General features: G+C 36.0%; 1 pseudogene; it reads left to right on the top strand.

The window, feature by feature from the left end:
- Positions 1-8,753: 8,753 nt before the first annotated feature.
- LOC100427483 (dnaJ homolog subfamily C member 17 pseudogene) lies at positions 8,754-9,706 on the top strand (annotated as a pseudogene).
- Positions 9,707-9,971: the final 265 nt, after the last annotated feature.

The following is a 9,971-nucleotide window of genomic DNA, read 5'->3' as shown; positions in this document are numbered from 1 at the left end:
GACATATACAAATGGAAACACATTCCATGCTTATGGATAGGTAGAATCAATTTTGAGAATGTAGATTGCCAAAAGTAATCTACAAATTTAGTGCAATCCCCATCAGAATATCACCATCATTCCTCACAGAATTAGAAAAAACAATTCTAAAATTCATATGGAATCAAAAAAGAGCCCACATAGCCAAAGCAAGACTAAGCAAAAAGAACAAATCTGGAAGCATTACACTACCTGATTTCAAACTATACTATAAGGCTATAGTCAACAAAACAGCATGGTACTGTTATAAAAATAGGGACATAGATCAATGGAACAGAATAGGGAACCCAGAAATAAACCCAAATACTTAACAGCCAACTGATTTTCGACAAGCAAAGAAAAATATAAAGTGGGGAAAGGACACCATTTTCAACAAATGGTGCTGTGATAATTGGCTAGCCACATGTAGGAGAATGAAACTGGATCCTCATCTTTCAGCTTATACAAAAATCAACTCAAGATAAATTAAGGACTTAAACCTAAGACCTAAAACTGTAAAAATGCTAGAAGATAACATTGGAAAAACCCTCTTAGAGATTGGCATATTCAAGGATTTCATGACCAAGGACCCATTAGCAAATTTAATAAAAACAAAGATAAATAGCTGGGACCTAATTAAACTTAAGAGCTTTTGCACGGCAAAAAGAACAGTCAGCAGAGTAAACAGACAACCCACAGAGTAGAAGAAAATCTTCACAATCTATACATCTGATAAAGGACTAATATCCAGAATCTGCAATGAACTCAAACAAATCAGTAAGAAAAAAATAATTCCATCAAAAAGTGGGCTAAAGACATGAGTAGACAATTCTTAAAAGAAGGTATACAAATGGTCAACAAACATGTGAAAAGATGCTCAGCATCACTAATTATCAGGGAAATGAAAATCAGAACCACAATTGGATATCTCCTTACTCCTGCAAGAATGGTCATAATCAAAAAATCAAAATACAGTAGAAGTTGTCATGGATGTGGTTAACAGGGAACACTTCTACACTGATGGTGGGAATGTAAACGAGTACAGTCACTATGGAAAATAGCGTGGAGATTTCTTAAAGAACTAAAAGTAGAACTACCATTTGATCTAGCAATCCCACTACTCAGTATTCATCCAGAGGAAAAGAAGTCATTATATGAAAAAGATACTTGAACATGCATGTTTATAGCAACACAATTCACAATTGCAAAATCATGGAACCAACCCAAATGCCCATCAATCATCAAGTGGATAAACTGTAGTGTGTGTGTGTGTGTGTGTGTGTGTGTGTGTATATAAAATGGCTGCATAATATTCCATCATACATATATATACACACACACATATGTATATATGTATATATATGTGTGTGTGTATATATATGTACATGTATGATTAAATACTATGCAGCCATTAAAAGGAATGAATTAACAGCATTTGCTGTGACCTGGATGAGATTGGAGACTATTATTTTAAGTGAAGTAACTCAAGAATGGAAAACCAAATATCATATGTTCTCACTGATATGTGGAGTTAAGCTATGAGGAGGCACAGGCATAAGAATAGTACAATGGACTTTGGGGACTTGCAGGGAAGAATGGAAGTGGGAAAAGAGATTAAAAGAGATTAAAGACTACAAATATGGTGCAGTGTATACTGCTAGGGTGATGGGTGCATCAAAATCTCACAAATCACTACTAAAGAACTTACTCATGCAACCAAATACCACCTGTACCCCAATAACTTATGGAAAAATAAAATAAAATAAAAAATAAAAATGTTATCATGGTACTAGGTAGTTCAGTAGTGAAAAGTAAATGTTTACATAGCGATAGTAACAAAAATATAGACTACAAATTTAATTTAAAAAATATATATAGAGAGAGAGAGAAAAGGAGAGACCAGATTCATTATTTAGTATATATGTAATGTTCCATATATTTCAAATAAATATGTATTATTATTAGATAGAGTGTTCTATAAATGTTAATAAGGTCAAGTAGATTGATAGTGTTGAAATCTTTATAGTTGTCAGTTTTTATCTAATTGTTTTAAAAATTACCAAGAAACAGGTATTAAAGTCTTCAATTATGATCATGAGTTTGTCTCTCTTCAATTCTCTGTGTTTTCTTTATACATTATAAAACTCGTCATTGAAAAGTATGTACATGCAAGATTGCTATGCTATCAGTTTAATAGCTTCTTTCGTCAACACATTTTTCTTTGTTTTCCTAGATGTCTTAAAGTCTACTTTCTACCATTAATATACTCATAGCATCTTTCTTATTGATATGGGTAGATTTAAGTCTCTCTCTCTCTAAAAAAAGTATATGTGTGTATATATGTGTGTATGTATATTTACACACACATGCTTTTTTTGCTTATATACATTTTTTTGAGTGAAAGTGACAGTCAATGGCAACTTTTTATATTCTAAGTGGAGAGAGAATTCAACTTTTATTTTACTCTCCAAAATATAACAATACACAATTTTCTTGAGAGAATAAAAACCTATGAGTTATGGCCACCCTTCATAAGAAAACTAATCTCATTTATTCTAAGAAGGCTATGTCTACACAGAACCCTCCTCTGTGATTTCGTAAGGATATACCTTTCCAAAGAAGAAATTTTTGTGTTTAAAAAGTGATTTATTATCTTGGCTATACTGTATTTTGGCTGGTATCTTGTGGGGAGTGGGGAAGCAGTAGAAAAAGTCCTTTTATGTTTAGTCTCCTAGAGGCTTCTATTCTGATCATTCACTTTGTTACCTTAGGCACCACTACCTTTGATAAAGAAACGGAAGAGGAGAATGCTATGAATAAACACACACACTCGAAGATGCCATTTTTTAAAGTTCTACAAAAAGCCTATTTTGCTAATAGAATATCTTTACTTTGGTGTCACACTTGAGCTTATCTAGTGTTTTCCAGATGCACTTTCTTCCCCTCAAAAAGCCATATTTAAACAACAACCACGAAAAAAGTACATTAGGAAAAATTCTTCATTCTCTCTGCCAAAATCACATGTACTTTACCGAAATAGACGATGTCTCTTTTTTATATCCAATGAAATATACATTGCGAGAAAATTAAGATAATGTCAAAGTTACCATAAGTTTTTTTTTCACAAGTTATCAACAGGAAACTTGCTCTTGAGGTGTTGGTTATTTGTCAGCAATTATTAATAGGTATTGACACTGACGAAGTCCCCACTGGGGTTTAGCCCTCAAAATAGCTGAGGACAAAAATCCATCAGTAAACAGCTGCTGCTATCATGAAGTGCACACTGCAGTTACAATTTACATGGAAGTGTTCATATTAAATATAAATGTTAAAATTACCCAATGGTGATAAAATTGCTTTTTATTTAAATTTATTTTTAATTTGCAAGCATATTAATTAGGACAGATGCAGTTTTGTGAAAACATCTTAAAAATCTAAAATTTAAATTAAATCATTATTTGTATTAAGGTTTCACAAAAACATACCTTAAAATTTAAACAACACCAGAAAAAGCATGATACAAATAAGCAACGCTCAGTTTCAATCATCTCATCAATTGTCTTTCGGTCAGTTGGTGACTTTGTTGTTCTTGGCTAGGCCTACTTATGTGTCTTGGGATTAACTAGCCTATTTGCTTATCTAGGCTGTGCACAGCTGGGATGACTAGAGCAACTCAGATATACCTCACATTTCTTACCCTCCAGTAGACTAGTCTGGGTATGTTCTTGTGGTATTAATAGAAGAATGGGAGAGGAAAAGAACCCAATCATATAGGCACACTTCAAACTCCTGTTTGCGTGATATTGGCTAATATTTAGTTGGTCAAAACAAACCACATGACCAAACCCAGAGTCAAGCAATGGGCAAATCCAAGTGAAGTGGCAAAGAACATGGAAACAGGGAGGTGTAAAACATAGGCGATGGTGCAGTGGCTCATACCTGTAACACAAGCACTTTGGGAGGCTGAGGCAGGAAGATGGCTTGAGCCCAGGAGTTTGAGGCCAACCTGGGCAACAGTGAGAACTGGTCACTACCAAAAATATTTTAGAAATTAGCTAGGTGTTCCCAGCGCGGTGGCTCATGCCTGTAATCTCAGCACTTTGGGAGGCTGAGGTGGGTGAATCATTTGAGGTCAGGAGTTCAAGAGCAGCCTGGCCAACATGGTGAAACCCCATCTCTGCTAAAAATACAAAAAGTTAGCTGGGTGTGGGGGTAGGTACCTGTCATCTCAGCTGCTCAGGAGGCTGAGGCAGGAGAGTCACTTGAACCCAGGAGATGGAGGTTGCAGTGAGCCAAGATCATGCCACTGCAATTCAACCTGGGTGACAGAGTGAGACTCCATCTCAAAATAAATAAATAAATGAATAAATAGCTGGGTGTGTTGGTGTGCACCTATAGTCCTAGATACTAAAGAGGCTTAGATGAGATGATTGCTAGAGACCAGGAGTTCAAGGCTGCAGTGGGTTGTCACTGTGCCACTGCACTCCAGCCTAGGCAAGAGAGACCCTGTCTCAAAAAGATGTTTTTTTTTTTCCAAGGAGGAAAAAAACACAAAAGGGTCATTGACACAATATTCTGACCATTTAAAGGCCTTAAACTTAAATTTTATCTACTTTCACATTTCTCATATTTTTGAATATATCTAAAGTCACATGAGAAAATTTATGGTTAAATCAAGATTATTAGGTTAAATAAAATTTTTTTCTATGTCTATTGGCATATCTGCACAATCCATGTAAAGGTGATTTAAAAAATTACCTGTGTAAACGGAAGATTTTGCTGTTGGAAAGCACATAGAATTCATTAGCCTTGAAAGCAAATTTGAATGGTCTGTCTGGAGTTCTTGGCATCCTATTCTCTCTATATATGTAAGAATGACTTTTGTCTTTAACGTATCAGTTGTTTAGATGAGTATAAAGTAACAGTCACTAATCCAGATGTTTCATAATATCAAATTAATTCAAGAAAATAAGTTTATATAAATTAATAATATCCATTGAGCTCTTCCAACCTCTCCAATAAAGTCACACAATTGAGGACACTAAAAACAATGAGAAAAGAATGTACAGTGGATCAGTAGAACAGAACATAAAGACATAGAAAGAGGTGAAATCACATAAGGATGATGGAGAGGAAATTTATATACAAGAGTTAGTGTTGTGAATGTTATTCCAAATAGTAAGAGTTAAATACTGACTAAAATATTATTATTTTCACAGAAGAGTTGAGGAAGGTAGCAATCATTTAGTTTTCTATCTGCAGCTATAACCAAAGGAAAAAGCTTGTGTTGAAATATCTAGCTGTGGAGATGTTTGTCATTGCAGACACTTTTATTTGTAATTCATGCAATGTAACTAAATCAAAATAGAGGAAATATTATGGTAAAAGAAAAAGCTATACATTTTTTCCTTTTTAAAATAGGCAAAAAATTTGGCAAATAAAATATAGAATTTCTAAACCATGATGTGTAGAAAAGTGAGATTCTGTATAAATATATATATACACATATATATATACAGATAACACATATATATACAGATTTACATGTAAGACAATTGCTCCACTTTAAAATTTCATAGGTGATATTGTGAGAGCTATTAAGAAAACTGAAGATATGCTATGCATCTTTTAAAATGTACTTGAATAAGTTGGAATGAAAAATTTTTATACGTGTAGATTTGTAGACAAAAGATGATGTCTGACAATGCTACATGATATCAAGAAGTAAGCAGAGTACATATCTTAGCAAATTGTGATGCAGAAATCAAGATTCTTGACAAATAACAAAAATTCATATCAAAACATATTTTCTCAAAAAAAGCTTAATTAATGAAAACATTTAACACTATACATTGGTTTGTTCTTTTTAAAGATGTGTTTAGTGTGAAATGTAGCACATAAAGATAATTAATTAAACTTAATTAAAATGTAAACCTCAATGAATTATCAAAATGTGAACTCATGTGATTTATAGAAAAATCAGGAAATAGAACAACTTAAACTAACCAGAATCCTGTCTCATGCTATATCTTAATGATTATCTCCTTCCTCCCAGGGTCTTTAGGATGTTTCTGATGTTTTGTGCCTTAAACTACAGAAGATTCTATAGGATAATTTATTTTGTATAATTGATCAAGTTATACACTTATAATTTGTGTACATATTTTATATTTCAATTTTAAAAATGTAACAATGCTTTTTTATGATAAAGTCCTTTAACTCTCCTTAATTGTCAGTTTATTAGGACGAATTTGACACACTATAAGCCCCCCATATTGGTAAATTTTACCCTGAGTTCTCTGAGCAGCAAAATAACAACAATAGCAACAACATCAAACTAACAAATGATATAAAACAAGTTTTAGAATGAGAGTTTGGGGGATAGAAGTTTGTTTTCTAAAGGTAAAATTTTCTGCTCTCCATCTTTCTTAGGATGGAATTTGTTCACATAAGTGAGCAAATCAACATTCAGAATTGAGAGGCTATAACAAAATAAAGGGGGAAATAACTGGATCAATTTGAAAAGGCCTGAGTTTGCATAATAAGTATTTATTTGAAATCTGTTTGTGAAACGTCTCTCAGTACAAGAACTAAATCTTACACTTGGGTGTATGGACAGCACGAAGTACATCACTTTCATTTATTCTATGCCAAATAAATCATTGTTGGAAGGAAGGAAGGAAGGAAGGAAGGAAGGAAGGAAGGAAGGAAGGAAGGAAGGAAGGAAGAAGAGCTATTAAGGTACAGTGGCAATACATGAATCTTAGATGTAGGTAGGGCTGAATTGGACCCTGGTTAAACTATATACATATTTTCTGCATCTACAGAAACTTTTTCCTCTTTTTAAGTTTTGGGCTTGCAATATTCAGAATCTAAGTAACATCACGTGAGTTGGAAAAATTAAATGATGCATTTCATGCAAAATTTGTATTTTAATAATGCATCCAAATGCGACCAAGGAAAGATAAATGTTAACTTCCCCGTCTCTGAAAATTTTATAATGTGAAAGTGTCTATTTTTATTGACTTGATGGTTTATTTTGTAAGGATTAATTGAAATGATATATGTGTATGCCCCTTATAAACCTAAGAGTACTAGGGATATTATTAGGTGTACATTTTAAATAATATTTATATTATTCACTGTACACCTGCTTTTCTAGGCTGAGCCAAAATAGAAAAACAGGCCATAAAAAGAGAGGCCAACAAATCAATCTGTAACGATCGCTAAAGCATCACTGGGGTAGATCCACAGTGCCAGTTATTTTTGGTCTCTATAGTGAACCGTCCCTTCATAAAACTAGCAAATCATGTTTTTCTGACAAGCCTGGTTAAATTAATTTTCCTCTAATTGAAGTTTAATAGAGCAATGGTAAAGTGTGCTCATAAGTAAGTAAAATTAAAATAACCCCACATCCAAAAACCTTTAATCTGCTTTCACAAAGTGAAAGGATGCAAAACGATTACCCTATATAGAGATCATATTTAGGGCTGTTTTCTAACATATTATGTTACTAAGACACATCATTAAACACAAGTAGAACTAAACTTTGTAGGCCTCAAATATAATTAATAGCCTTATAATACTGTGTTGGAATTTCTTAGCTCAAACATCTATAAGTTGGGTTTTCCTGAATGAGTGCATTTTTTGCTTGAATCTTTAGTACTTCTGATGTAATCCGAATAATACACATGATCCCAAACCTTCTATACTCAATTTTTTAAAATGTGTAAATGCATTACAGACAAGTTTTTTTTTTTTTTTTTTTTTTTTTGAGACACAATCTCACTCTGTCTCCCAGGCTGGAGTGCAATGGTGTGATCTTGGCTCACTGCAACCTAGCCTCCCAGGTTCAAGTGATTCTCCTGCCTCAGCCTCCTGAGTAGCTGGGATTACAGGTGCTGCCACCACACCTGGCTAATTTTTGTATTTTCAGTAGAGATGGGGTTTCATCATGTTGATAAGGCTGGTCTTGAACTCCTGACCTCAGATGATCTGCCTGCCTCCACCTCCCAAAGTGCTGGGATTACAGGCTTCAGCCACTGTGCCTGGCCATTACAGACCAATTCTTAGAAACTTGTTTTCAACTTGTTGAATTTATTTATAAAGATAAGAGAAAAATATTAAAATGGTAAATAAGGTTTCTATTTCACACTGTATCAATAAAATGTACATATTTTAATACTTTTTTTAAACTTTTTTTCCCTCATTTTTCCTGTGAGGTGTAATTGCACCCACCCACCAATTTTAAATATAGGATAATGTCAAAATCATGAGGAAATTAATAGAAATTTTAAATTCACAAACACACGATATGGAAGATATTGAAAAAACTCCATTAAGTTAGACATTATCTCCTATTTCAGGAACCCATCTGCAATATTTTAATTAGAATGCTTCTTTCCTTAAAATGCACATTAATTCTGTATGCTATTAAAATCATCCATAACTAAAAGTAAATAATGCTGTTTTAAAATATTGCAATGCATTTTCATGACTTGCCTTGCTTATGAACACAGGAATTTGTTCATAAATAATCTTTAAGAAATATGTAAATCTCCATACTTCATGAATGAGAAGACCAAATCAAAATAATGTGGCAGGCTGGGTTCGTTTGGGAGATAAACATCACACAGTAGATTAACAGGGATGTTTGATACAAAGCACTATTAAGTATGGTTTAAAAAAAAAAAAAAAAAAAAAGAGTACGAATCCGTCAGGTCAGAACCACGGCAATGACCAAGGAACGCTTACAGATGGACATGTACATGCTGCTAGACAGGGAGGAGAAGGTGGCAGACAAAGAGGTGGAGAAGGCATATAGGCAGAAGGCCCCCTCCTGCTACCCGGCATTCTTCCAGTGGCAGCTGAACTCTTCCGCCACATTCTCAGGCCTTGGAGGTGCTGACTGATGCTGCAGCCAGGGCTGCGTATGACAAAGTCAGGAAAACCAAGAAGCAGGCAGCAGAGAGGACCCAGAAACTAGATGAGAAAAGGAGGAAAGTGAAGCTTGAGCTGGAGGCCCGGGAGCGGCAGCACCAGGCCCAGGAGAGTGAGGAGGAGGAGGAGGAATAGGAGGAGGAGGAAGAGGAGGAGGAGTGGGGGGGGGGGAGGGGGAGGGGGAGGAGGGGGGTGGGGAGGAGGAGGAGGAAGGGGAGGAAGAGGAGGAGGAAAGCCTGAGCACCAGGACTCTAGCGTGAGAGATCAAACGCCTGGGCGAAGGGTTCCCGGCAGCTGGAGGAACAGCAGAGGATATCTGGGAGCAGATACACCAGTAGCATGACCAGAGGTTGAGAGGAAAGACAGAAAATACTGAAGGCCAAGGAACCCCCAAACTAAAGCTAAAATGGAAGTGCAAGAAGAGGGCGGGGGTGAGTCAAAAGGTGGCTACTCCAAAGACATTCTCCTATGGCTTTTGCAAAAGTGTGGTGAGGTTCTCAACCTGGTGCTTTCCAGGAAGAAGGCAGGCACTGCTGTGGTGGAGTTTGCGACTGTCAAGACTGCGAAGCTGGCGGTCCAGAATGGAGTTGGCCTGGTGGATAACCCTCTGAAGATTTCCTGGTTGGAGGGACAGCCCCGGAGGACCGTGGGCCCCAGCCACTCAGCACTGTCAAAGGGCTCAGTGCTGTCGGTGAGGGACTACGAGAGCGTCATCAGGACGCACATGCGCCACGCGGCCGAGCTGTGATAACTGATCTCAGAGACGCACCGTTGAGACCAGGACCAGCAGCCCACGTAACCCTGGCTCCAGCCACCCGCCCGCAGCGTTTTTCTTTAACGTCATCAATAAACTTTCGTTTGTTTGTTTTTAAGAAAAAAAGAAGGAATGATATGATGTAAAGAAACTCTGTATGGTATCTTAGGGCTGATGGAGAGTACTCAAGGACAAATTTAGAAGGCGTTCAGACTTTATTGGAGAAAATGTGGGTCAGCTCGCTGGATACCAGGGAAGT

The sequence above is a fragment of the Macaca mulatta genome, chromosome 12 (genome assembly GCF_049350105.2).
Source record: "Macaca mulatta isolate MMU2019108-1 chromosome 12, T2T-MMU8v2.0, whole genome shotgun sequence".
Classification (NCBI taxonomy): Eukaryota; Metazoa; Chordata; class Mammalia; order Primates; family Cercopithecidae; genus Macaca; species Macaca mulatta.
The sequence above is the reverse complement of the archived record's forward strand: the minus strand, read 5'-3'. Positions and strand labels throughout refer to the sequence as shown.